This window comes from Pholcus phalangioides, unplaced genomic scaffold, assembly GCF_987345545.1.
Source record: "Pholcus phalangioides strain wild (caught in Gottingen) unplaced genomic scaffold, Ppha-v1.0 ptg000003l_1, whole genome shotgun sequence".
Taxonomy (NCBI): Eukaryota; Metazoa; Arthropoda; class Arachnida; order Araneae; family Pholcidae; genus Pholcus; species Pholcus phalangioides.
Genome location: NW_028301596.1, coordinates 29,218,762 through 29,246,693, shown reverse-complemented (window position 1 = coordinate 29,246,693; position 27,932 = coordinate 29,218,762). Strand labels below are relative to the sequence as shown.

Genomic DNA, 27,932 nt, shown 5'->3' with positions numbered 1-27,932 from the left:
TGGTAATCATGCGTTTTTTGCCCCCACCCTCCCTTTCCTCGCTCGTCATGTTGAGCGAGTGGTCAAAGGAAGACAAAGGGTGAATCCCAAGTTTCGGCACTGTGGGTGCCAGACAGAAACTCGGTTCACGGGAGGTGACCAAGGTATACTCGACATAAAATTCACGAATATTGAATCATATTACCAACGAGAAGAAAAAATGCAAGAAAGAACAATCAATGTTTTGGTTTTAAGGGCACGATAAGAAAAACAAATTATCGCAAAAAAACTGACAGAACGACTTTGATATTACCGAGAGGCGAGACTGAGATAACCGCATTCTCTCTGGCATTCAAAACAATCAGAAGGAACAAAATATTCGAGTACCTGAGTGTACGATCATATCCATAACATAAATCCAAAAATGCGATCCAGAAGTGAAAACTCACTTGAAAGAATCTAAGATGCAAAGAAAAATGTGAAACCTCTTTAAAATGCCACTTCCATAGAGGAACAAACTCTTAATACAACCAATAGTTTCTGGTCTGGATATTTTCCATCAGGACGCATGCTCTCTTTCATTGTGGGCTGTGAAACTTCTCCCAGGAATCTGCTTTAGAAAGTAGGTAGAAAAGAACTAAGCGAAAGAAGAAATCATCACGAGCTCCACTCAAAAAGTTTCGCGTATATTTCAAGTGCCTTCAGAGTAAGGAGAGGTAAGTCTGGCTTCAAAACGATCGGCTATAGTTTAAAGCTTACAGCCCAAAACAATATACTTCAGTACCTTTTTTTCACGTGACCCAAAACATCCAAGTGGTTGGTCGCCCCAAAAGAAACGTGAATTCGCAATTATTGGACGTTGTTTGGACGCAATTATTTATACGTTTCTGTAAATTTCATTCGTCAAATCAAGATGGCGATATGCGAGTAACATAATAACGTGCTTAATTGAGGTTTCCTATGTGCAATTCTGGAAGACAATTTTCATGATTTATGTGTAAGAACAACTACTAATATTTTTGGAGGTTTGAGCTTTGCCGGCAATGGGTGGCAACGGAGATTTTTGTTTTTTTGCCGCGTGATGTTTGCGAAGTGAACGATGCTCGATGTTTCGTATAATTTCTTACATTAAATCCTAGTAAATATACATCTTTGACGTCATGTTTCATCATTTGGGTGATACAAAGCCCGTACATGTTCGGTGAGAGACGTGAATCAACGTATACATTAGGAAGATTCTCGAAGCTGTGATGTATTAGACACATATGTGTGTCTAAACTATTTCTATGGAACAGCTTTATTTTGCAGTTATACCTCGGTCTTCTGTCTAAATTTGATGATGACGAAAATGGCACAATAATCCATAAGGATAAGTCGTGCTTCGCTCTGGAAAAGGGGGGTCAGCGGGATATATTTCAGAGCAAAGCATAAGTATGAAGAAAATTATAGAAAAACCATGAATGTAAAACCTCTCTCGCTAACGAAAACAGGAAGTCCTTGGGAAGTATTTGTAATTGACCAAAGTATGCACCGTTATAAGCTTCTTGAAAAACTTCGACTGAAGAAAATACTGTCCAAAGACGGTCCACGAGTGAAAAAACGGGTGATAAACACTCGCCTACGCCGAAACAATAAATCAACCCATAATAGTCTATAAAGGAGAATAGGAAACATGCAATCAGTCGTTCGCTTAATAACCCTTTTCAGGTTGTAGTAAAGGCCTGGGGTCTCCAACCTCGTGTTAGTAGTCTTGGTGACTTGTAACACCAGGGCTTCTGCATCTCATGCATTTCACGTTATGAAAAACATTGAGTACATGCTACGAAAATAATGAGTAGCTGTTTTCTCATTCAAGCTCACGAACAGTTCTGAAGGCTACCCAAGGAGCCCCGGTCGAAACCCCCCACAAGACTAACAAGTCACACTGCTATAGTTATCGACCAACTGTCTTTGTTGAGTAATTTGAACATTAGCGACCCCCCCCCCCAAAAAAAAGAAAAATTTGGACGAACGCTCCCCTCCTCAAGCATATAAAGGTAGGGGAACCACTGTTATACATTGGCTCTGGGATATCATAATATCTACACGAGTCTTTCAATTCTTCATGAGACTATTTCACAGAAGTAGATAGATATATACTGTTACTGTAGGTTTCACTCTGATGGGGACTTTTTCCACATGAAACATTCTTACTGCTGCGGGGTCAATGAAATCTCCAGATTTCAAATCACCAAAAATCTTTCAGATACCCTTTTCGAGGACACGTTCCTATTCTGTAAGCCTTGCCTTACAACGGTGTTTGATACTAACATTTGTGAGCTTGATCACTTGATCGAAAGATGGAATTTCCATAGATGAGAATATCATCATGTCGAGGCTAAATGTGTTCAATGCCCTACCCGGGAACAAACGATTTAAGTTATAGTACTTGGAGCATGTGCACAATCACAGCATGATTTTGAGTGGCGCTTGTTTTCGAAAGCCAGTGTGTTTATAAACATACAAATAGAATGTGTACTTACTTTGCCGGATAAGGGGATCCGTCGAGCACTCAGCATATAAACAACAAATAAGCAATAAACAACAGCATATAAACACAACCACTAATAACTCCACCGCACTAGAACAGGGCGTGAATCCTCATTCTGAAGAAAACTGTGTAATCCTCTCGATTAATAATTTTTTTCTTCACTTATATTAGGAAAATCCAAATGTTGCACATTGGAAGAAGAGCGCGTAAAATAAGATAAAACCCGTACAAAATCGAACGGTAAGGTAATATAAGATGAAAAGCGAGGCTCGAGTTCTTTTTCGCCCTTTGCTGTAGTCGTTAACCTACATACGATAGCGGCAGCGGAGCAGCAGGCCAGTCGGGCCATCATCATGTCGATTCCATGCTCTCTCTCTCCTCTCTTCAACACACACCCCTCCGGCAAACGCAAGTCGCTTCTTCCTTCTAAAAAGCATGAAAGAGGGAGGAAGGGAGAGAAGGTGTGTGTGTGTGTGCTCAACACCATTTAAAAAGAAAGAAAGATTGCAGCGCCATCGTGCGGTCGCGTGAAGGACGACGATTCGCGCTAATACGAAACGTGTGAGTACACGCATTTTGACGGAAATCTGCAATAACGCGGCACATCGCTTATGAAAAAAACTTCACCGTCAGTCACAGAGGCACCCCTCCCTCCCAAACCTATCGAATTGTGACTCACATAATACACGCACAATGCCCTCTGATTTACACCATCGAGAAAAAAAAAACGATAATTGTATAGCGTCAAATTATTTTAGCAGGTTTAAAACGAAGAAGAGAATTCATGAATAAGAAGGCAAAAAGTAGAGTAATTACAGGAATGGGGATGAGAACGAAAGTAATGGCCACCCCTGCATACCGACTTCCTTCTTGTTATCAATGCAAAAGGATATCTTTCAATTTCAAGGTAAAAAACCTGTTTTCTGGAACCGACACCTGCTGCTGTACTTCGGAATTCAAGTCAAAAACACTTTTTTTTTTTTTCACTTGGATACCAATTAAAGTCGCACTTCAACACCTCGAAGTCAGGCCCGTAACTAAGCTGGGGCAACCGGTGCACTGCCCCACGGCCCCCGAGCCGAATGGGAGCCCCACTTGAATGTACACTTATTTTGCATAATAATAACCCTTCCGGCGAAGCCCCCTCCAGGAAAAAGTCTGCCCCAGTGCCCCGAGAAGGCCCGCGTAGGTTCGGCTTGAAGTGTTCACGAAAATTTGAATTGCTTTGATTTATAGAAAACAAACATGCGTCCAAAAGTTGGAAGACTGAGTATTGTTGATAAACATGTTGAGAAAACATGAATAACGACGAACATGCATGCATTTTCACGTTTTTCGTTGTTTGGATATAGTATATTGCGGTTACTCAACCCCATGTTAAAAAAAAAAAAAAAACTTCTATTCAGCACGTGACGGCTTATTACGATACCGCTTTAATATCGCCTTTCTGGATTGGACAGTGGAATTTTGACAATGAATTTTTCTGGATTGGTTAGTGGAACACAAACACGTGGTACTCGGACGTATAGTTCCTTCAGCACACAATACTGGCAGATATTGTCTTACCATATGATGCTACAACTATGGATTTAACAGTTGTGCAGCTCACTAGTCGATTCCTCTTGGCTACTATTGCAATATACCCATCAGAGGGGATAGTAACTCTTGGTCGACCGCCACGGGTCTCCGAACAACTGTCTGACTTGTTTCCATAATAAGTATATAGTAGTCAAGCGGAATCGATGAGCGACCTCCACAACTGTTACATCCATGGTTTTAGTATCACTTGGTAAGACAATATCTGCATGTACTCCACAGACTGCACGCCCGAGTACCACGTGTTTGTATTCCACTAATATCCAATCCAGAGAAGCAAGATTAAAGTTGTGTCGTTATATTATATAAGCCGTCGGATGCTCATCTTTTGGAAGTCAGTGTACTGCGAATAGTAGAGATCCAGTGCATTATAAAGATACAGCAAAACCTGATAAACTGAACACCTCACACAGGGGTTTTGATCGCAATAGGGAAATATCCTGCAATGATCCACGACCTGCATATTGGACATCTTTTTACTTTTGGATAAATTTTGATGTTCACTTTGGACATATTTACTCCGGAAAAAAATATTGTAATGTATAAAACCACATTTTCACAGACTATTTTCAATGAGAGAAAACTTTTTCGATCCTCGGGAAAGAGATTTACCAGGCTCTAAACTTGGTGTGCAGCCAATTTTATAGAGAAAGACATCCATCCAATCCTCGGATGGCACGCAGACTTGTCGAATCTGTTTATGCACCGAACACGCGAGCTCATCAAATAGGACGGTTGTCACAGGAGAAATCATTTCCCTGTGAGAAAAAGACAAAAATAAAGGCAACGGGAAAAAAGGAAAACGTATTCTGACAAAATAATTTCGAGACGAAAATAAAAGTTCCTCGGCGAATGTTAAATAAATCCTCTTCTATACTTCTATTTTACCTTTGGCGAGCATCCAGAGAAAGCATTTCGCAATTTTCGTCGCAGGTCGATGCGCCAAAAGGAAAAATGCCAACTTTCAAAATGTCAACCCCGAAAAGACGGTTGCGAGATTTTTTTTTCCCTGCCACGACGTTTAGCCGATTTGGCTCCCGTTTTTATTCAGATTTGCTTTTTTCTACCCGAATTTTTATTTCTCGTTGATTCGAGACATAAAAAAAGTAAACCTTCTCCAGACAAAATCGATCCGAAGAATAACTTTCGAGTGACGTTTTCTCGGTTGTTTATCTTGTAATCACTCCTCAAACCCAGTCGAGACCAAACAAGTCACTCCTTATATATGGGTATAAATACACATAACATTTCACAATCATGGTGGGGAACCAGACTGTTAGAAAGGCCCGGATTGTAATAGAGTTGATTCCGCTTAAACGAATATCAACGATTCCATCACATAATATCCGATTATGTAGGGAACACCTCAATTGCTGTTTAAAACCGTAGTGTAGATGAAAACTGGTGCAGGATCCATTTAGTAAAACTTCTGGAATAAAGAGAACCTCAAAATTAAATGAAAATTATATTGAATCACAACGATCTCGCACAATACCAGTGATTTTTACTTTAGATAGCGAAAGTTAACGCCGTCTTTGGGCTCAACAGATAACAAAAATATAATAAATGTACTTACTGAAGACAATTTAAATACTTCGAGGCCAGTTCAAATCGCAAATCTAGGTCTTTTCCTGGTCCTAACTCTAGACAATATATTTTCCCATTAATTGTAAATGATAAAAATTATTATATTGGTTGATGTGTATTAACACTTGTCGTGTGAATCGTAACATTCGATTAAGCGGGGAAGGTTAACATTGTCTCTACGGGAGAAATTTTGGTTCCGGAATTTATACCCAATTTATATCCAAATAAGCGGGAATCCGTTTATCCGTTACCCGATTAGGTGGGGCAGACTGTAATTGAGAAACAGGTTTCCAATTACCATGGAAACCTGTCATCCCATTCTGAAGAGCAAAATGGCACAAACCTGTCTTTATATATATACCTATGACAACATGATGCTGAATATTCCAAGTAATAGCAAGGTACCCGCGATTAATATGGCCATGCTAAGTAAGCTTCAGGGATATTTTCTGAGACTGGTTTGGAAAATCGGGGGGGGGGGGGGGTGAAAGAGGGGAAAACACCAAATTATCAATATTTTCGAACGGTGCGGAAAAAAATAAATAAATAAAACAAGTACCATCTGTGTTTAAACAGCAGATGTGAAAAGTAATTTTCTTTTTTCCCCTATAGGAGTTTATCTATTACATTTCAGTCATATTAAAAACGGCGACGGTACATAGTATGGCTAATCAAGTTATTCGTTTCCTTAGCTTACTAAACTAAGCTAAGGAACTAAATTGCTCAGCTACTTCAACAAATCAACTAAGGTTTTTGCGAGAATTAAAGGAAATAGTATAATAATTAACACTGTAATTTTCCTGCGTATTATCCGCAGTTGCAAGTTTCAGAATTAGTTTGAGAAAGAATGCAGTATCATTTTTATAAAGTTTTTGAAATTCCGGATACATATACTCCAGACTTCGCGTAAGTAATCATATTCACAGCAATACAGCAAATCGATCGTTGAATCGAAATTTAACTGGAATTCACACGTTATTTGACAAATCTGGCTATGGGATTGTGTGGCTAGCTCAAGATCTCGACATAGCTGTCAAGTTTTTACCACAGATTTTGCAAACATATGCAGACCAAAATCTCCAAATTGATCTGAGAAGTGCTATGGAAAATAGTAATATATAATCACCTTCATAATAAGTTTCTCAGATCGCACACATTTGTTGAGAATTATACACTGAGCTGTAGAATAACAGGGGGAAGTGCGCGACCCGACGCGGAGTAATACAAAAGTTGGCGTGAAGGGGCAAAGTAGGCCAAACATTGAATTCGACATACCTACTTCGGCATTTAAAGTGCTGGGAACTTCGATATTTCATTTTTTCAATTGTATTCGTATTATTTTATCAGTATTGGTATGCATTTTGTCCGTACACAAATGGTGATATCATGTTCTACCTTTAATTGCACCAACCGATGGGGAAAATCGGAGGATTGAATTAAACTTCACTGAGGTTCACGCAGGGCCATAGCGTGCCTTTTTGGGGACCTGCTCTCCCCGAAAGGGTTAATACATTGGATCCCGCTTATAACGTTTTCAAAAAAACCGTCATTAAAAAAACTTTGTAACTGGAAAACGTTTTAAACGGGAAATCTTACTGAGAATTAGTAGAGTTGGGACCACGGAAATCAGTCGTATTAGGTGGAAAAAGCTCCAAGTGGGAACGTTATAAGCGGGATCGACTGTGTGTGTGTATTATGCAATATAATTATACATTTTTGCAGAACCTCTATTTGGCTTGGGGCAGTGCCCTGATTGCCCCCACCCTAGTTACGGGCCTGGCTTCAGGGCACTGAGCTATAGAAAAATACTCGACGTTCTATTGGGATAACTATAAAAAATGAATAATAATCGCCAGTTTGATTTTATAATGAAGTGTTCAAAAGTTAATATTTTTATGAATTATTTGAGATAAAAAAAGGTGGTGAATAGGGAATCGTAGTTAATATTAAGGCAATTCGTAATTTTAACTAATAAAGCTCCGTGGAACTGTTAATAGCATTTTATCTGAAAAATACAAATACAAAAGCCACAGTACATACCCAACAAGGTGGCTGAAAAAGATATGGCTGGCCCATAAAAATGTATATCAAAAGTACAGCAACCCAATATGAGCAATGAAAAAAAAAAAAAAAATACCGCAATTAAAACTAACAATTATGATGAAATATAATTATGCTGCCAATGGAAAAAAGATTATTGTTGTCTTAAAGCAGAGGTCTCTTTCAACCTTTTTCTAGTCGCGAGCACTGCCTGTACCCATCATCAGAAGAAAAGCACCCTTACTGCAAGTTTGATGCATAAAATCAGAATGATTTCAGTCCTTGAATGTAATTTTAATTTGTACGAGATGTTTTATTAGAAAATTTATCAAGCGCTCGTGAGCACGAAATCGAACACTCTAGGTGCTTCAGGGAGCACTGTGGTGCTCGAGAGTAACGGTTTGAAGATGCCTGTCTTAAAGTGATAATTTACCTGTCATAAAGTTAAAAAAAAAGAATATTTAAGGTCTTGTCTGTAAAAAAATATATATTACTGCTAAAGCCCAAAGTACGGCGCGCGCGGTATCCCAGGTCGATAAGATATTCGCCTAAAGTACCAAAGGATGTTCAGAGGTGTCGCGAGTTCGATACCCGGTTCGTCCTTGCCAGAAAACTTACCTGACACCGGGGTATAACAGAAATAATTGCTACCGCAGGGAGTTCCCCCATCGAGAGGTTAGCGCACCAGCCTCTCGATGAGTATAAAAAAAACAAGCCTGCCGTTCGGAATCGGCAATAAATTGTAGGTCCCGGTCTAATTAGTCCTCGTGTGCAGAAAGTGACCATGGTGCGCGCGACAGAAATGATCAACCTAAGTGCAGCGTCGCCAATAGGCGACGGGGCCGGCTACTTCACGAATTGGCCAGAGACCCGAGGCAAAAGCTCGATGTACTAATGTAAGACAGCCTGATAGGAGCCACACAAATTCATTTTTTAATTGCCAACGTGTCATACATGTCTATATTTAGCAGCTGTATTGGATTAGCTCCATGTATATACTATACAACGTATATAACGAGAGAGAAAAACTATAAAACTAATTATATAAACACATATCGTTTTTTTCTGCCAAATTTTGGAGGGGAAAATATGATCACTGCATCGGGACTGCGGTTTGATGTGTTGCTATAACTAACAAGGATATAATTATCACGAAAAAGTACGCCAACTTGACGATGATCCCGAATTATGTCTTTTGCTATCGGACTTTAGACAGGAATCAGCGGCCACTTCGCGAACTGGCCGCCCTGCCATGAATTGGCCAATTTCGGGCTTTGGCAGTAACATACATATTAAATAAATATAATTTGATCGTAAATACGCGCAACATTTGGGAAGAATTATCTGTATTTGAAGAAAAGTGGGGCAAGATGTCCCGGTTTCACCTAATAGAAGTTAGTTAACTTGTTCGATAAAACCCGGAATACAGATTGGTTTACACACACATCAAATAACACTCGAATTTTTCGACAATTGGAAAAATGTCTGACATTACGAAGGAAAAAAAGAGAATAAAACGGCAACAATGGTTTCTTGGCTTCAGCAATGACTTTTAGAATAGGCACTTTGACACCATGGTTTGCCAAGCAATCTGAAAATATGCTTTTTTTTGGTTTATTAAAAGCTTTTGATACTTAGCGGTGGATATTTCTGCTAGTATGTGTATCGTTTCTTCTTCAGCTAACTTTTATGCGGGTAATCAATAAACTTCCATAAAAAGCAAAAGAGGCCGCGATGTCAGTGTCACCGCCACCTTCGTTTCGTAAGTTTTCCCCATTAACGGAACAAGTGCGCTCACACCGAATGCGTGTAATTTTGAAGCGTCCTCGCCATGTTCCCGTCGCACAAAACAAACCTGATCCCATTTCTTCCCCCATTTTTAATATAACGGGGTCATTCAAATACATATTGTTCCGGATAATGCCTCTCACAAGCATTCTAGATGGCAAAGCACGAAGCAATTCGAAGGACAACAGATTTATCTCTCAGAACAGCTATTCACACGCATTTGCAAGCAGAGATTTGACGAAACACGCTAAACAGAGAGCGGCTTCTCTCACATACAAGAGATTCTGTATTGTAAAAACACAACAATGGTACAACAGAAACGGCGACATGACCACAGAAAAAGATTGCTACCGCAGGGAGTCACACATCGAGGGGTTAGGGTTAGTTACTATCGGTGAGTATAAAAAAACTGCCGTTTTGAATCGACAGTAAATTAGTCCCTCATGTGCAGAAAATGATCGTGGTGCGACAAAAATGATCAAATCTCAGCAAACTGAACATGCTCATTGTCCCGTTTTTGCGGAGCTGTAATGTAGGCAAAATTTCTGGAAAGTTCTCTCATATTCTCGCGAGATCCACTCCTTTTCCTTGGCGTCATGACATCGCCAAATTAATCGGAGCTGTCGGTAAATTCGCCAATCGTTTGTCGTCAATTTTGCGAGATTTACAGAGAAATGAGTTAATGGCTATTTTTTACAGGCGAAAAATGACATAATAAGAGTTAAATAAGGACTATGTATATAGAAATGTCCTCTCCAAATAACCAGTCTTTCAATGAATCTTGTAAATAACGACTATTTACATAATTTTCGAAACAATATGAACGAGAATGATTGTCATTCATTCGCTGCTTTGTTCGATCTTGTGCCGTTCAATTAAGAAAAACAGTAGTGTGTGTTTTCTTACATAGGAATTGACTATGTGCCCGTATCTTCTCATCAAGTGAAATTTGGGGGGAAGAGCAATCGACCATTTTCTGAGGCTTTCATGGACGGTGTTCGATGAGTTGCAAGTGGTTTCCGGACCATGGGGTCTATGGGCATTTTCTTCCTGACAATTGTTTGGCTCTTCACGGAAGTATTTCTCAAAGACTTTTTATCTCAAAAAAATTAACGACATGTTTCAAGAGGATTTAGCGAAACCTGTTTCGTCACTCTCTCTGCCTGACGTCACCCTACTTCAGCTTGTATGAGGAACTTGACGGTGTAGCAATGGCCAGCCCCCTCAGTCCAGTGGTGGCGAATTTATTCATGGAAAGACTTGAAGCTGAAGTCTTGTGACTCTAGCCCTCTAAGAACCATGGAATTGGTTCGTTACGTAGATGCATCTTTGTGTTATGGCAGCACGGTGACATTCTTGAACTATAGAGATTCCTGAGACATCGCAACAATATTCACCCAGCCATAAAATTCACAATGGAGACGGAGAAAGATGCACAGCTAGAGATTTTGGATACCCTGGTCCAGGGCCGTCATTTCAACTTTTTCCCGGAAGGGGGGGGGGGGAGGGCAAAGCATATGTACTCAATGCATGCATATATATATATATATATATATATACCATTTTTAGTGTATTATCAAAAACCCCCGTTCCAAATGACGGGTCTGCCCTGGTCAACAGAACTGACGTCAATCACTTCAAGCAAAGCGTTTTTAAGAAACCTACTCATACAGATCGGTACCTACACAAAAGCTCCAATCACCATCCGAGCAGAAGAGAGGCGTGCTAAAGACGCTGGTGAACCGCGCTAACGACATCTGTAAGCTGCAGCATCTAGACACAGAAGGCCTCCAAAGCTAAACGGTTAAGAAATTCAAAGAGCCATACGACCTCGCATGAAAAACAATAATATTAACGAAGAAAGTCAGGAACCCCGAGCCAAAGCCTATTTACCATACATCCGGAAGGTCACCAATGGAATCGGGAGACTTTTAGAAAAAAAAAGTTCAACATCAAGCCCATATTCAAACCCACTAGAAACTTAGCACAAACAATCGCTACGCTCTCCAAAAGATCCGAGACATCCGCTTTGCCTGGCAGGTGTATATCGGGTTCCATTGCTCACGTGGAAAGATATAAATAGGAACAACAAAAATACTAACCGAAACGGCGATCCAGTCCATATTCCGAAGAATTTCTAACCGATAAAAACTGCTACAAGCATAAAAGAACACCGGAGACATAGTAAAAGGCAAAGTTCAGCCCAAGGGCGTAGCGGGGGGGGGGGGGAGACTTGGGGGTCTGGTCCCCCCCCCCCGAAATGTGAGAAAATGACCCACAAAAGGGAAAAAGATGGCCAAATCCATTGTTCTGTCACTTTGATTCCCCCCCCCCCGAAATGAAAGTGGTCCCCCCCCCCCGAACGAAATTTCTGGCTACGCCCCTGGTTCAGCCACTGCAGAATAGGTGACCGGTCACAAAATTAAATTTGCAAATACCGACGGTGATATCGTGTCTAAGGTGCACGCATTATTATGCTCGCCTTCGCAGAGAAGCGGTTGAAATATTCAAGCACAATAACATAAATCGAAAGGAAGAGACGATGAAGGTCTATCCCACTTGGGTCCCGTTACTTCAACGGCACCGAGAGCCGAGATGTGCCCCCGACGAAAGCCAGAGAGGAATCGCCACAGATGCGGGCAAAACGTCAAGAAAATGCATTAGGCCATGCCAAAAGCCCGGAAACCGCTTGCAACTCAGTGATCGGCATTTCAGAAATATTTGGGATGGAAACAACTCTCTAGACGATTCTAATTGACGGTATGGTGACAGTCTGTGGTGGCAATCCGCACAGTGTCACCCCGTAGGCAGCGGTAGTGGTTTTACAACTTCGAGGTGCCGATGCGAGTTAATCCCTTGTTTTTAACCAGGTCTGTCCACACAGGACACATTTATATATATAAAATTAACGCACAATACATACAAGCAATAAAAATGATTACGAAGAGCATGTGCGGTTCTCCAGAAGAGAGGGGCACCATGGCAAGGTTCCACCGAGCGTCCGACAACGGCTGTGTAACGATAGGAATAACTACGTTAGAGGTAATGAAGTAGCCGTTTTTTAAAAAATGTTTAGATATTTGAGCCCGCGACCCTAACGAAAAATTACTCTTGCACCACTGATGAGAAGAGGGATCATTATTCAATCAATTATCAATCGTTTTGTGGGATTTGATATCTCCCTACTCCCTTACGTGAGAAATTCCATTTCCGGCAATGATTCAATGGGCGACCCCACAAAATTGTGTGTGATAGGGATTGGACCTGACAAGAAAAGGCTGTGACTTCGATTTTTTTGTATTGGTTCGCATAAAACTTGCCGAGATCCATCAAAGGTGAGAAGACACACCTCGACAACCACATTCGGCACATTTGTCAGTCCCTGGTTGAAAGAGGGATCTCGACGCCGAATCGAAAGAGCAAAAATTCACAAGGGAAAAAACACGACGATCAAAAGAAACGGTTCTCCATCCTTTGTCCTAACATTGGACATCGCACGCACATGCCACAAAATAAGCCTTTGGCCTTGTAAATCATGAAATACTCAACTTCGGTCCGTTCCCGAGTCGTGGAATTACACTCGCGCACACATCTCTCTCATTCCCCCGTTTAGTGCTCGTACATGGGATGTTATTGCTGCTTTATTGCTTTCAGTCGATCGCGAATGCAAAGCACGTTGTCCTATTGGCCGATGGCCTAATTATTCGAGATTTGGACATTATATCATACACTCCGGAATAAGAACGTGGCATTCCACTTCCATTTTAGACTGTTGACATTCGGATAAAACAGCGACCAGCACAGCACCGCGCAGCTTCAACATCCAGCCCGATTATCAGCAAATCCTAGATTCTAGGTTTTATCACTTTGAGACGTGAAAGTGCGAAAAAACAATCAAACATAAATACAATCGGCCTCCACTTAAATAGATAAAATCTTTCGGAATCAAAATTTTTTCTCTCCCATAGAGACAATGTTGAAGTTCCCCGCTTAATCGAATATTACCATTCACACGAAAGCTGTTAAAATACTCATAGACGTAGTGGTTGATGAGCATTTTAACAGCTTTCGTGTGAATGGTAATATTCGATTAAGCGGGGAACTTCATCATTGTCTCTATGGGGGAAATTTTGATTCCAGAAGATTTTGTCTATAATATTTTATTGGGTAAAGCATTTGAAATTAATGACAAATAAGTTGTCAATTAGAATAATAGAAAAATCTAGACTTGAGCGTGGGTACGGAACTTGAAGTGTATCCAAGTTCTCTTCAGTACGTACATGTATATTTAATTATTTTACTTTTGTTCTCTGTTGAGTCCATAGAGGGTGCTTTAACTTTCACAATGAAAAGTAAAAATCTCTCAGGTATTTTTTGATCGCTGTGATGAAATACGATTTTAATTTCATCGTGAGGTCTGATTCATATTCTTGAGGCTTAAATATTGATCCTTCATCAGTTTTCAATCTACAAACTATACTACGGTTATAAACAGCAACTGAATTGCTCTCCGCATAATTGAATACTCCGCTTAAACGGATGTGCTGGAACCGATGATATACGTTCAAGTGGGGCGGACTGTACTTGATGGTGATAAACGTGTGATATACCGTGCATGTAATTGACAAATGACGATAGACGAATGAAGAATTAACTCATCGGTTAAAAATCGAAATGGTGAACATTTTTCGGACAGGCAACTCCGCTTTGCTGAAACTCGATGAATCTACTTGAATCCACACTGAGGATTTTGATACACGAGGTCTTCACTACCCTTTTCTTACCAAGCATTAACCTCTAGGAAAATATTTTTTTTCCGGTTTTCAAGTTTGAGACGCGAATGCGAGCCTATCTCTACGTTGAAAAGTCTCGCAACAGAGAGCAACAGGCCTACAACGGCAGAGGCGGATTTATGGTTTTGCCGCCTGTGGGCTGTTAAAACTACTTAGCCGACCTTTTTTATTTCTGGTCTAATTTTCCTGACCATTCACTCCAGAAACATGTGTATCCCCCCCCCCTTTCCCTCTCAATGCGCCTTTGTCTTTTTTTCCCTCTCATGTGATTAGGCTACTTTATACATCACTTTCTCAGTCGCTTACTTATATGTCCCCCCCACCCCCGTTTTCCAGGTCACTCCCATGCTTGAACACTCTCTCAATGTACCTCCTTTTGTTGCTCACTGTCCCGATTCCTTGCTCTCTAGGCCACTCTTTCGGTCACTCCCATACTCACACACCCTCTAGACCAGTGGCTCTCAACCCATGAAAGCCCATGGCACGGTTGATTTCGTTTTTATGAGGGAAAAGCCCGGTCATAAACTCACGAGTGCGGCTTTTCATCAATCATACAAACACGGATATTACCATACTGATGTTTACATCTGATTAAGAGGAAAAAAAACAACAACACTATCCTCTTCTCAATTCTTTTATTCAAAGTCAGAAAGTTTAGTAGCTCTAAATTTAAAAACCGAGACATAAAATGTATAGTCAAATGGAAAAACATCGAAAGTTCAAGGCTTATTTCTTTTTGCTAATCTCGTCCCCCAAAAGAATCTTCGCGTCATCGCAACCAATAGCAATCATATCAGTAACCCAAATATAAGCTCCATTAAAAAAATAGATTAAAAAAAAGATGATTCCGTAGAGGTTATTGCACGTAATGTGTTACAGTGTTTCTTTCTGCTTTTAATTATCGCAACCTTGAATGAAAAGAGATAAATAGAATAAAGTGACTTTTAGTTGCTGCGGTTTTTATCTTCCATTTTGCAAAAAGAAGGGAAAGAGAGACAGAGTCCAAACGGAGATTTTAACACACATTCTCTGCTATCACTATTTATTCCACCACAAACATTTGGATTTTTCCAGACTCGGTGGTGGAATTTATGCTTGTGAACGCACTCAAGCTATTCCACGATAATTATTATATAAATGCGCGATTTACTCTCCGAAACAATGACAATTTATAAACAAATATCTCAGTCCCGCTTAAACGGATAAAATCCTCTGAAACCACAATTTATCGCACACAGACAATGTTAGCCCCTTATTTTGCAGGGTTCCTCTCAAGCAACAAGAGTTTCTAATATTTTTCACACAAACGCGTTATATATTTTGAGTTCGTTTGGCCATTGATGATTCTAAGCGCAACTCCTAAACATTCGATTCTTACTTGTTACGTCTTAGAGCCGTTCGTGAAGTTTCTGTAATTACTAGCAGAATGGCTCAAAGGTAGACACGTACTCCGACAAGCCAAGTAAGAACGAGATTTTTGGCCCTCGAATTTTGAAGGGAAATACAATCTTTGGAGGAGACTTATTGCTGCGCATTCTTCAATGATAAAAAAGTAAGTTGGCAAACAATAAATGGCATCTTTATACTATTCAAATCTATGTAAATCATATAAATACAGCGTGTTCCCTGAAGTGCAACATCCCATATTTATAATAATTTCAGAATGAATAAGTCTTCAGTTATTTTCGTCAATGTTTTTTTTTTTATTTATTTATTAACGTGATCCACACGCATTCCCAAGGGACCAGTATGATCCGTCCAGGGAATTTGTTAGCGTTAGTAAACATCCATGCCCGAACTCGGGGCTCCATTGGCCTCTTTCACACATGAGCTGGTGGTCCACGAGCTTCGTGGGAAGTGTTTCAATTCGGCCTACCGAGTCTGAAAAGTTGTTGACCCCCCCCCCCCCCGGAATATAATATATGCATATGGATTCAGACGACAACTGTAAATACATGTTAACCACTAGGTATATGTAATAATTTATCAGATGAAACCTTTGGAAATTTTTACAAATATGTTCTTAGTTGAGAATTGGTACCCGGAGTGTCTAAGCGTCTTCAGTACTTGAAATTATATCATTTAATTTTTGTCCTGTAGTTAGCCTATAGAGGGCGCTAACATTTCCAGTGGTAATAAAAATCTAAAAAATTTGCACTGAACGCCACGGCTTCACGTGATGTCAAGACATTAGAAGAACGAAAGGAAAAAGAAAGGATTTGAGAGTTTGTGAAATATAAATTAATAGTTTTGGATGCAATAAAAACCAAGACTGAAACTGACAAAGAGCGAAAGAACGGTGTTTAATTAGAAAATGAAAGAGAAAATCTTATTTCGACAGAGTCGACCAAGCTGTATTTCGATAGTATCGCGCTGAAAAAGCCCAAAAAAGCATTAATCAACGGTGCCATAATTAGGCAAAAAAAAAAAAGCAGGGAAAATCTTACTATAAATTCACTATAAAAAGGCCCGTGAAAAGTCTGGATTGGGGGTCATGGTTGCGCCACGGCTTTCGATAGTAATTCTGCAACACAATTAACAACTTGATTAACACAATAAGCTTGGTGAATGAAATCAGTTTCAAACTGTCACGATAAATTCCAAGAAATACAGTTTAAAACCTGTTACGACATCTCATTCATGTTATGAGCACGAAACAGTGTTCAAAACTAGGGGCGGTAAAATTAGTAGTACCTAGAACGATGAGACCTAGATCCCGAAGTCCGTCACTGGGGCAACTTCCCCTTAAATATGCCCCCGAATGAAACTTCATCTGAAAAAATAACCAAGTTCTGCTCAAATCATGCAGGCTCAAATAAATTTCTAAGCTGTCAAAATGTTTCTTGTGAAAAGATAAAGTAAATTTATTAACATTTCTCAGTTTGATAAAAATCAATTGCAGTCAAAAGGAAATGAAAAATATTCGTTGCAACACATGCAGAAATCGGAATGAAAATGTGACTCGATGCGATCATCAATAGAAAAAATCCGAAACCACTAATTACATTGAATATGCCAATTCATAAAATGATTGGTTTGACTCAAAATTTCTGATTGTATCGTTGTTATGATTTTACTGTTTACGCCGGTCACCTTCGTCATTTTTTACATCCTGTTTCACCGATCAACATGTAATCTGATTAACGACAGAGTAAAAATACGATCGTGCACTATGCACCTTCCCTCAAAACATTTGACTTGATAGTGCAGGAGAACAAATTTTTCAAGTAGGCTAACACATCATAAATCTGGTGATAAATTTGCCAATATAAGGAGCGAAATTATTACGTAACACTTCACGAAGATCAAAAAGCGCCAATCGGTAAAGACGACGATCGAATTTGGCTTTTAACTAGATTGAATACTTCAGTTCATTTTCAAAAAGCCTGCAACCCTCTGTTGGGAAAAAGTTTACTTCCGTTAGTTGTTTGGAGAATAACTGACATTTACAAAAATGACGTCACAAAAATTCGAAACGTTTTAACTCATTAAATATTCATCCGAAACTCAAACGGAAGACACTTTTTCATATCGGTTTTTCACAAGGAATCACATGTGCTGGACGGTCGATAGTACCCTACCCGTATAAGACATTTCACAAACTACACTAACTGTGTGAAACAGCAGTTGAATTGTTCTCATTACCGAATATCCCGCTTAATCGGATATTATGAACTATACAAATACAACACCGCAACAGGCATAATGCCCAACGAGGTGGCTGAGAAAAAGATGCCCATAACAAATATGGATGTCATATTTCAAAAATAAAGCAACCCAATTAAAAATGTAATTAGAAACATTATAAACAATATATACACATGATAAAATATTATACAATGCCCATAAAGAATAATTATGGTTGTCTTATCCTAAGTATGAATAGCTTCTCGATTTACCCCAAAATGTTTATCATACTTCTTTTTAAACGACTAAACTTCACTACACTACACTACGCAGCTACATTATAAATCCTGCAACGGGGTGGCCTAGGCTGGGATATTCGGCAGGCTTCCCGGACAGACTTTTCACAGGCCCCTCTTTAGTCAGTTTATAGTGCAAACAAAAAATGAAGAAAATCGTCCCGGGCAGGCTGGAGCATCATTTAGGGCCCGTTTCTCGCATGGATAAACGAGGCACGTGCCCTTGAAACATAAATTTTCAGCACCCCAAAATTGGCTGCCTTTTGTATTTTATGCACAGAGCACATGCTCCCCCTTTCCCTGCGTACGCCTCTGCCTTAAAGAATACCATGTTTCCATATTTGCCCAGGGCCTGAACTTATGGAGAACAGGAGGCCCTGGCAGTCCTATCCATCTTAGTGGGAGAGCATGTACGAACTGCTACATTACGTCAACGGGATTCTAACCCAACGAAAGAGACGTGCGATATCTGAGAATCGTAATGCCTTGCTAAAGCACCTGTACCGTTACGTTATGTAGAGATTTCGCTCTTTTTCTTCCTCTCTTTCTTCTCTACGTACACACGTTCGAGAGAACAACAGTTCAGGGCAATTGATAAAAACAACAGCTAACGTCAGACGCTTTGTGAATTGTGCTCACGTATTTCTTGAACAGTGAGTGGGTCAAGAGGCCCCAGCGCGTTGTTTTAGCCACGAAACGAAGGGAAAACTCCGTTTCCCTTTGTTTTCCAAGTGAAATTTGCTCTTTTCTTTACTAATATGTACGACGTCTACTATCGCTTCCTTTTCTTCTTTATGGAAACTCGTATAAAGCGGCGAATTCCCTCACAATCCTTTTGGTACGATGATGACGTGATGTCGGTAGGGCCAGTCCAAATCGGTTTCTGAGGGAATGCGAGGAAAATAAGTTTGAAACCGGTTCTTCTCAAGGTCTGAACAAGTGAAATTTCGCTTCTTTTCCCACGTAAGATGGGGGACGAGCACCCAATGGGCTCCGCCTACAACCATCTCGATCGTTCTCAGAAGCACGGCTTCGAGAATAAACACATTTCTGCAGCGGAAAAAGTTATTTGATTTTATATTGGCCTCCCCCCCCCCCCCGCTTTTGAAACAAGTTAAAAAAGGGGGGGGGCACGAACAGGATTAAAATTATGTATAATATATACCTCAGACATATACGTTAGATATACGAAATGTTTCTTTGCTATATAGAATTAGAAACTTTTCAATTCTTTTAGAGGCTCCCTCATCCTGCGCCAAAGCCTCTTGGCCCACATAGAAGGGTTTGGTTTTATATTGAGTGACAAGATTAGCTGCCTGCGAAATCGGGACAAATCCCAGAAATCGTTGTTTAAAAACCGCATATACATTAATAATCACCGGGACATTTCCAAAACTCTCATTTCGTGGTCATTACAGTGTAAAATTGCAAACCAACAGTGCATTACGAAAATATTATCACACTACTACTAAACCATACATGCACCTCGTCCAAATTCCTCTGAGGAACTTCTAACGAATTGGTGCATGTTGGAATGTGCGTGTTGTGAACCTGTGAAGTCCGTTACTGTGAAATGCTTGATATGTGTAGTTGTTGCCATTTACCATCAAAAAATAGTTTCTGAGTGAAGTGCAATGATTGAATTATTGTACCGTTGTAGGTCTGTTGGGCGAGACTTTTTTTATCGCACTACTTCTACACAGAGGCGAAAAAACGAGTAAAACATCAGGATGAGAGCCATGGTTGCCAGACGTTCCAGGGCGTATGCCATGAAGGGTGAGATGCATTACATTATATACTCAAAAATTACACTAGGGGGCCAAATTACACGAATTACGGATCTTAAGTATCCTTAGTCTCGTATTATAACGTCTACGCTTCTACGATCGACCCTCGCTTTACGAACGTACTACATATAAGTAATGAGGGGTAATAAAACCCTCAACGATATTCAAGTAGAAGACGTGGAGGTCCTAAATCTTCTAAGAAATGCATGTGCAAGCAAAGCACCAGGACCAGATGATATCTATCCCAGGGTTCTCAGGGAATGTGCTAATGAATTGTTGGGGCCAGTCGCACAGATATACAAGAGTAGTGTTGCTGGGGGTATCGTCCCGAGAGATTGGAAACTGGCTAACGTTGTTCCGATATTTAAGAAGGGTAGTAGAGAGTGGTGTCAAATTATCGTCCAGTGAGTTTGACGAGCTCCCTCTCGAAAATTTTGGAAAATATCATCAAAAGGCAGTTTGTGAAGTGGATAGACGAGAATAATGTATTGTCGGATAATCAGCATGGGTTCAGGAAGGGGAAGTCATGTGTAACTAACCTCCTTTGTTTCTATGATCACGTGACTAAGGCTTTGAGTAAGAGCAAAAATGTCGACGTTGTTTACCATGATTTCCAGAAGGCATTCGATCGGGTCCAACATGGCAAACTCTTGAAGCGTTTACACGAGATTGGAATTGGGGGAAATTTGCTGAATTGGATAGAATCGTGGTTAAGAGATAGGTCGCAACGAGTTATGGTGAACGGGGAATTCCCTGGTTGGACAGACGTCACAAGTGGAGTTCCTCTGGGAAATGTCCTTGGCCCCATACTTTTTTCACTTTTTATCGACAAACTCGATCAGGGTATCGATGGAATTACTAGCAAATTCGCAGATGATGTGAAGCTAATGGGGGGTAATCGGGAATGAAAGCGATAGGGAGTTGCTCCAGACCAACTTAAACAGGATTGCAGCATGGGCAAATAAATGGAGCATGACGTTTAGCGTTGATAAGTGCATGGTCGCTCATTTTGGTTCGAACAACTCACGGTTCTCTTACGAGTTGAATGGTGTCACTATCCCGAATGCAACTAGGGTCACCGATTTCGGAATTCTCATCGACGAGCGGCTTAGGTTTTCTGAACATTGTTCAGCGGTGGTCAAAAAAGCGAATAGAATGCTTGGTCTCATTTTCAAAAAGGTCTCTTCGCGTTCTCCTAAAGTCATTCTTCCGCTTTTTCGAGGCTTAGTTCGTCCTGGACTGGAGTATGCTGTAAGGTTTTGGAGACCATACCTACAGAGGGACATAGACTTGGTTGAAGGGGTGCAGAGAAGAGCTACGCGTATCCTTATTGGCACACAGGGCTTGAGTTATGAAGAAAGACTTCATTTTTTTGAATATGTTTACATTAGATGAACGCAGGTGTCGAGGAGATATGATCGAAGTGTTCAAAATTTTCAATGGGATGGACCATGAACTTTTATAGTACACCGTCAATCGACTGCTTTTACAAGGGGACACCAGTATCGATTGGTGAGGGACAATGCAAGGTTATGGTGTCGCAGGGAATTTTTCTCTAATAGGGTTGTTAATAAATGGAATAGCTTACCCCCGGAGGTAGTAAATTGTAACACAATTGACACGTTTAAAAAGAAATACGATAAACATGTTGGGGTAGATCGAGAAGCTATCCATTCTTAGAGTAAGACAACCATAGGTATTCTTTATGGGCGTTGTATAATATTTTATCATGTGTATATATTGTTTATAATTTGTGTTAATTGCATTTTTAATTGGGTTGCTGTATTTTTGAAATATATGACATCCATATTTTTATGGGCATCTTTTTATCAGCCACCTCGTTGGGCATTTTGTCTGTTGTGGCGTTGTATTTGTATATAATTCGTTCCGGAAGTCCGTTCGTAAACCGAATTGTGCAGAAACCGAAATAGTTTTTTCCTCATAGGAATCAATGCAAAATTGGTTAATTCGTTCCAAGGACTCCGAATATTTTTAATGGGAACCTTCACAGCAGTGCTTTGCACTCAAATGCACAACGTAAAACCGATCGAAATCATTAGACGATTAGACTGACACTGAAAACGCTTTTTTTCCTAGAAGAGACAATCTCAATCTTCCGAGATAACGGGCGACCCATATCGGAGCGAAGGTGGGGCCATGTCTGGTTTCTTTAATACAGTAAAACCTTTCTTTTGTGGACATCGGCGGCACAAACAAATTCGTTCGTAAAAGAGGGGGTGGCCGTTAATAAGGAGTTTGGAATGCATACTTTTGTTATACAATGGGAAATTTTTATTTCGTCGTAAAAGAGGGGTGTTCGTTAAGAGGGTTTTTACTGTACTTTCGACGTCAACACTCAGAACATCGATAGTGTTTGCGGTTATGATGAAGTATGTGAGCAGGACACTCAACTCCAAGAATTTAATTCATTTTTCAACCTCGCGTACACATTATTAGACCACCTCGTTGTATATTCCACCAAAATTACAATATTTTCTTTGTCGTGTCACGTGGTAATACTGATTTGACTGCTATGTTTTAGTCCTTCCTAAAGTTTTTTTTTGTCTGTCTGAGAATCACTGAAGAGTAGAGTTGTTCAGCATTGTAGAAAAATGCAATGACCTAAATGACATGATGACTTATAAGTATGATAGCAGAGCGGTAGTTCAGCGGCTTTTTCACCTGAATATTGCACCTGTGAACGGGGCTACAGTGGTTCAAAATTAGTTCGGCGTCCTTTGGTTACATAAAATATTAATAGTGCAAAAATATGACAATGAAATAATAAATTCCTAGCATAATATCTAGAAGTTTAAATTGGAAACATATTGAAAATAATTCTATTTCATTGCGCAAGCAAAAACCGGGAACAAACAGGCGTCTCGAAAGCTTTTCGGGACAGGGCGAAAACCATCGAAAAACCGGTACATATGGCCACCCTATACCATCTTTTGTCCGCCCGGCAGTCTTAACGTGGTCCGAGGTAGGATCATCTTAAAAGCATCGGGCAAACATGGGTTCTGGAGACTCTGTACGCGCCAACCAATTTACATACTTACACTCGTTTATCATAGTACTAAATCTCATTCTAAAGAGGGGGGGGGGGCTATGCACTTGAGACCTCTGTAGCGCGTCCAAGCTGGCCCATACGTTAGAACGACACTGGCCCCAGGTTCATAGTTGCCCACGTGACTGAGAGCAGAATTTAGACCAAAGTAATAAAAAGAGAGGTTATTTTTTCCTGTCAACTTAGCATCGCAGAACGTCAAAGAAAGGGACTTCCTGGATATCAAGGCTGAGATGAACTTTGGAAAGAAAAGTTTGTTGTCTAAGCCGCGGATCGAACCCTTGTCCTCTCGCATCCGGGGAAGCGCAGCAACTAATATTAGCGAGCGACACAATTATCCCTTTCCCATGTGCACAGTAGCGGGATGCGATGACTAAAGGCAGCGCATGTAGAAGCCTCCCACAATATGATATGTCTCTACTCAGCTCATGACTCTACTGTGTGTATAGAAAAGGAACAGCTGTGTCTCTGGGGAGTATTGATTAGTACGCTTGCCCGGATTGCAAGAGGAACCAAGATTTCTTTCCCAAGTCTATCTTACATCCAGTAAGTCATTTTCATAAGTAGTCGGTTTTCATTCCAGTAAGTCATTGATGTGCTCAAAAATAATGATGTAAGATTCTGAAAATATCTGATCCTGGTACGGGGATGTAGAAACATACCTTGGATATCTATGATAAAAAAGCGCCTTAAGATGCTATCGCCAACTTACACCTTAACGCCACCCCCCCCCCCTCCACTCGAGATACTCAGCATTTACGTCGGTGGTAACTTCGGTTGCAGGGTGGAAATATTCTTCACTACCCAATATATCAATTGTATGGCGATTGACCATAATTTATTTAGACAAATTAGGATCGTGAGTACGGGACAGCCAAATGCTACCGAGAAAATTGGCAAATAAAAGGGAAAAATCTATTTCAATTGAAGCTTTTCTACAGCAAATGCTCAGAGCAAATCTGCAAAGTGTGTATTTCATAGCAAATATTGGTGGGTTGGTCCTAAATTCTGCCGCCTGAGGCGATTAATATTTTGTCGCCCCTACGATACGACTATCTCAAAAGAGTTTTCTTTCTTCGCTTCTATTACCTTAATACAACGGTTCCCGAAGTGTTGGCCCCCGTTGATGATTTAGGGTATCGAGAGAGAATTTTCTAAATAAAAACATTCTAATGAGAGTAAATATAGGGCGTCCCTAATTAAAAGACACTATTTTAAAGTAGCCTACAGGCGAAACCAGTCATCAGAAAAGTGTGAAATTTTGTGGGACTTCATGAAGTAATGGGAATTTGTTTCGGGGGGGGGGATTAGTTGCACATGTCGCCACCAGAGGTCGTTTCACTTTGAATACCTGTAGTAAACATGTAAATTTATGTGATGTCACGCAGCAGCTGTTACAGAACCTAGAAACATTAGAGGAGATCTTGTTTCTCAATGTGTTTGCTGCTCACAATGACGATAATTTACGAGATCACGCTTTCTTGGTCAAATTGTTTTACCAAAACAGCAATTCCGCAGTAACTGCTCTCACGGAAATATCTGACTTGGATGAGGATTCGAAAAGGTTTGGCGGAATGCCGGCTAATGCGAGGGATCTGAAATCAAAAGTTTTGGCAGAAGTTGACTAGAAATTGATGTCGAAAGCCAGAACAGCCGAATCATTGAATACTCCAAAGAGTACATATATTATACCCTGTTTACCTTAATTAAAGATCGTGATTCAATTATGTAAGCAGAGGAGTTGAGGTTTCCACTTTTCGCGCAGTCGATCACGAGAAGGGAAATTCCCATTTATAGTAGTTAGAAAAAGCGGAGAAGCTAAACTTTACGGTTTCGAAAAAACATTCGGTATAACGACCTCCTAACATAACATCCATTTTCCGCGGCACGAAAGGGGGTCGTTATAACGAGCATCGACTAAATTAATTAACGATGTAATTATTAGAAAATGTATAGTGTATTTTTTATGCTAATGTGATAAATATTTAACTTATTTATGAAATTGCATTCCGTTTACCGCAACAGAACCTCGGGAATGAGCTCTTTTGAATCCTGGAATTGCGAAAACCCTGGAAAACGTTAAGTTATGGTTCTCATTTTAGTCCGTTGAAGAGTTACTATCTGATCTTTTTGCCAGAAACTGGGTTGAATACGTCGCGGCCAATATCCAAAGACAGGGGAAAACGGGAGTTAACCCCCCCCCCCCCTGCGTTCCCCAACCAGATAACAGTTTTAGTTCATTCCCGTCATATAAAGACACTAATACTAGTTAACCGTACATGCATCTACACATTCCTCCGCGGAATTTCTAACGTATAGGTATGTATGTCAGAGTGGCGCTCAACTTACTTATGTTGAGCTTGATTCGTGTCATCCGCCTTCCATATTTTGAACAGAAGATGGTAAATGATTGAGTTTTCATGTATTCACATACATGAAAATTCAAGCATTTACCATCTTCTGGTAGGCTACAATGTTGTAGATATGCCTGCTCTTTGCGGAGAGAATGAGACCGGCTCGTCGGGGTACTTACCGCGATCAGTTAGGCACAACGTTTATATGAATGCGGGAGCATAGGCGGATAGAGAGTGAGGGCGTTTTGCCCCCCCCCCGTTCAGTTAAAATTATTGGCATAGGCGGAAGGGCACTTTCACCCTCCATCCAGTTCACTGTGCATAATGCCGATGATTAATAACCCCACCCCCCCCGTTCGAGGAGCCCGTATCCGTTTATGTGTGAGAGTAGTAAAAAAGTGACAATAGGAAGCGCCAAAAATCGGCAGAGGGAAAAGGTTAGTAACCACCATAGATAAGAAAACAGTGGTGGTTTGTGGCGATTTCTGTTCGAAAACGCGTCGTTGGATGTTTTCCAACGAAAAAGGAAAAGCAAAAGACATTTTCCGTTCGAACCGACGACGTTTAAATTTAACAAGACGACAGACAATACGATATTCACCACCACGTGTTGCGGAATAACCTCTAAAAAACCGCCTTTTCCTTCTTCTTTAGACAAAAATACACTTTCTGATTCCTTGGGAAGATGCGGATTTTGGAGGCGATCCATCCCCCGCGACGCAAAATACAATCAACACCAGCGATCGAATCATGACGAACCGAGAAAAAGCTCCTGGGAATCGCGCATCGTGTGGCAACTTTTCAACAGTTCAGTTAAAAAAATCCTTGGCACTTTTCTTGTCTTTTATTAATTTTGTGTTTCACCCGGACCCAGGGGCATCGCACGAGGATTTTGTGGGGATTATTATAATTAATTTATGTAAAAAGCATGTTTTGGCCCCGATGAGTCGATTTGACCTGTGTAACACGGACGAGTTTTTTTTGTTTGTTACAGCCGTGGCTGAGACGTAGCGATGGGTTGTAGGTTGGTGGGCCTCCTAGTGGTGCACCCCGGTTAACACTAAATCCATCTTGTCTTTGAATATTGAACCCCGTGTTGAAATATTTTGCTTCTAGCATATGTTTTTGATCTTGAACTTATCTTTTAGTATTCATCGAATATTGTTATTAGTCAAACATAAAAGGGATGGCCTTATACAGTGGAATCCCATTATAGTGAACCGTCTGCGGACCCAATAAAAAGTTCACTATAACCCAAGATTCGCTATATCCAAATTTGTTGAAACATTGATATTTCTTAGCTTGTGATGGTGGTTTCGTTGGAAATATTCACTGCGATAACACCATTTTGCTAATAAATTATTAATCACTTAAATAAACAATTTATCAAATATTAGAAAAGAAGAATTTTGAAGTAGTTATTGCAGTACTTAGTATAGTACAGTATAGAACCGAGCACGCCCAGGCTCTGTCGATTTTGCGATATAAGCTCGATCGGGATACTTGATCGGGAGATCGTGGGCGTGCCGGAAAAAAAACTCAACCCGGCCGGGAAGCGTAATTCCATACCGTACATAGGATTTTTAACATGGTATGCGCCTCATTGGCTAAGATCACTATTACGTCACTAAATCGTCACACCCGATCGTGACTTCGGAACTCGATGTAATGCGCATGCGCGACATCGCGTTTTTCCGGCGACTGTTGGTTGGCGCCAATATACTTCCTGGCAACGTTTACTAAAACATATACCTAATTTTAACTGCAATCGGCGTGTGCCAGTCGGTGTAATGGTTAGAGTACAGGGTTAGTGTATCGAAGGTTGTGGGTTCGAATTGCAATGTAAACCCACTCGAATTTTTTTTTTAATAGTGTTAACCGCGGTCTGTTTTTGGAATATCTTGTTTCAACTTACAAGTTTTGCCATATTTCCGGTTATGGTGACAACATAGTTGATAGTTTCAGTCCGGGGGCAGGGGCCCCCTGTAACGGCCGGAGGAGCGAAGCGACGTCCGAGCCCGAACGAAGTTCGGCCTACATTTATTCATAAAGTAGTCGGAAGCATGTTTTTTTGAGTTGTGATATTATATTGTATACCATTACTATGATAATCATATTATGTTGCTATAAAATTTTATATCTTTGCAATATTTCGTGATCTTTAATGAATCCTGGTGTTTGGCGATAAGTTGCCAAACGTAACAGCCATAGCTCCGAATCGGTAATGTTCGGCTCTTCGTCACGAGAAAGTTTCGGAGTTAGAATTTCCCTCGATCTTAAATGACGCCATTGTGATCTTCGCCAATGAGCGTATCCCAGGTTAAAACCTGTGTACATAATGGAATTGTGCGGCCGGGAAACCATGCCCGGTTCGGACCAACATCCCGCCAACCCCCCAAGCAGCACACCCAAACCCCCAATCCCAGGGCACGTCACCGCTCGACAAAGCCAGGACAGCACCGCGGGCGTGACCCCCCCCCCCCTCTAT

The 27,932-nt window shown here is 40.6% G+C and overlaps 1 protein-coding gene across 2 annotated transcripts in view; it reads right to left on the bottom strand.

Annotated features, from left to right (window-relative positions):
- Positions 1–27,932, bottom strand: part of LOC149088368 (ecdysone receptor-like) — a 198,580-nt gene that overhangs the window by 108,026 nt on the left and 62,622 nt on the right. Inside the window, exon 1 of one of the 2 annotated variants that reach the window (XM_089247442.1) lies at positions 2,502–2,944. The exons of the other annotated variant lie outside the window; for it this stretch is intronic. The gene's annotated coding sequence lies outside the window, so the exon portion shown is untranslated. Of the gene's footprint in view, positions 1–2,501; positions 2,945–27,932 lie in introns of those variants that run through there. 2 annotated transcript variants of the gene reach the window in all.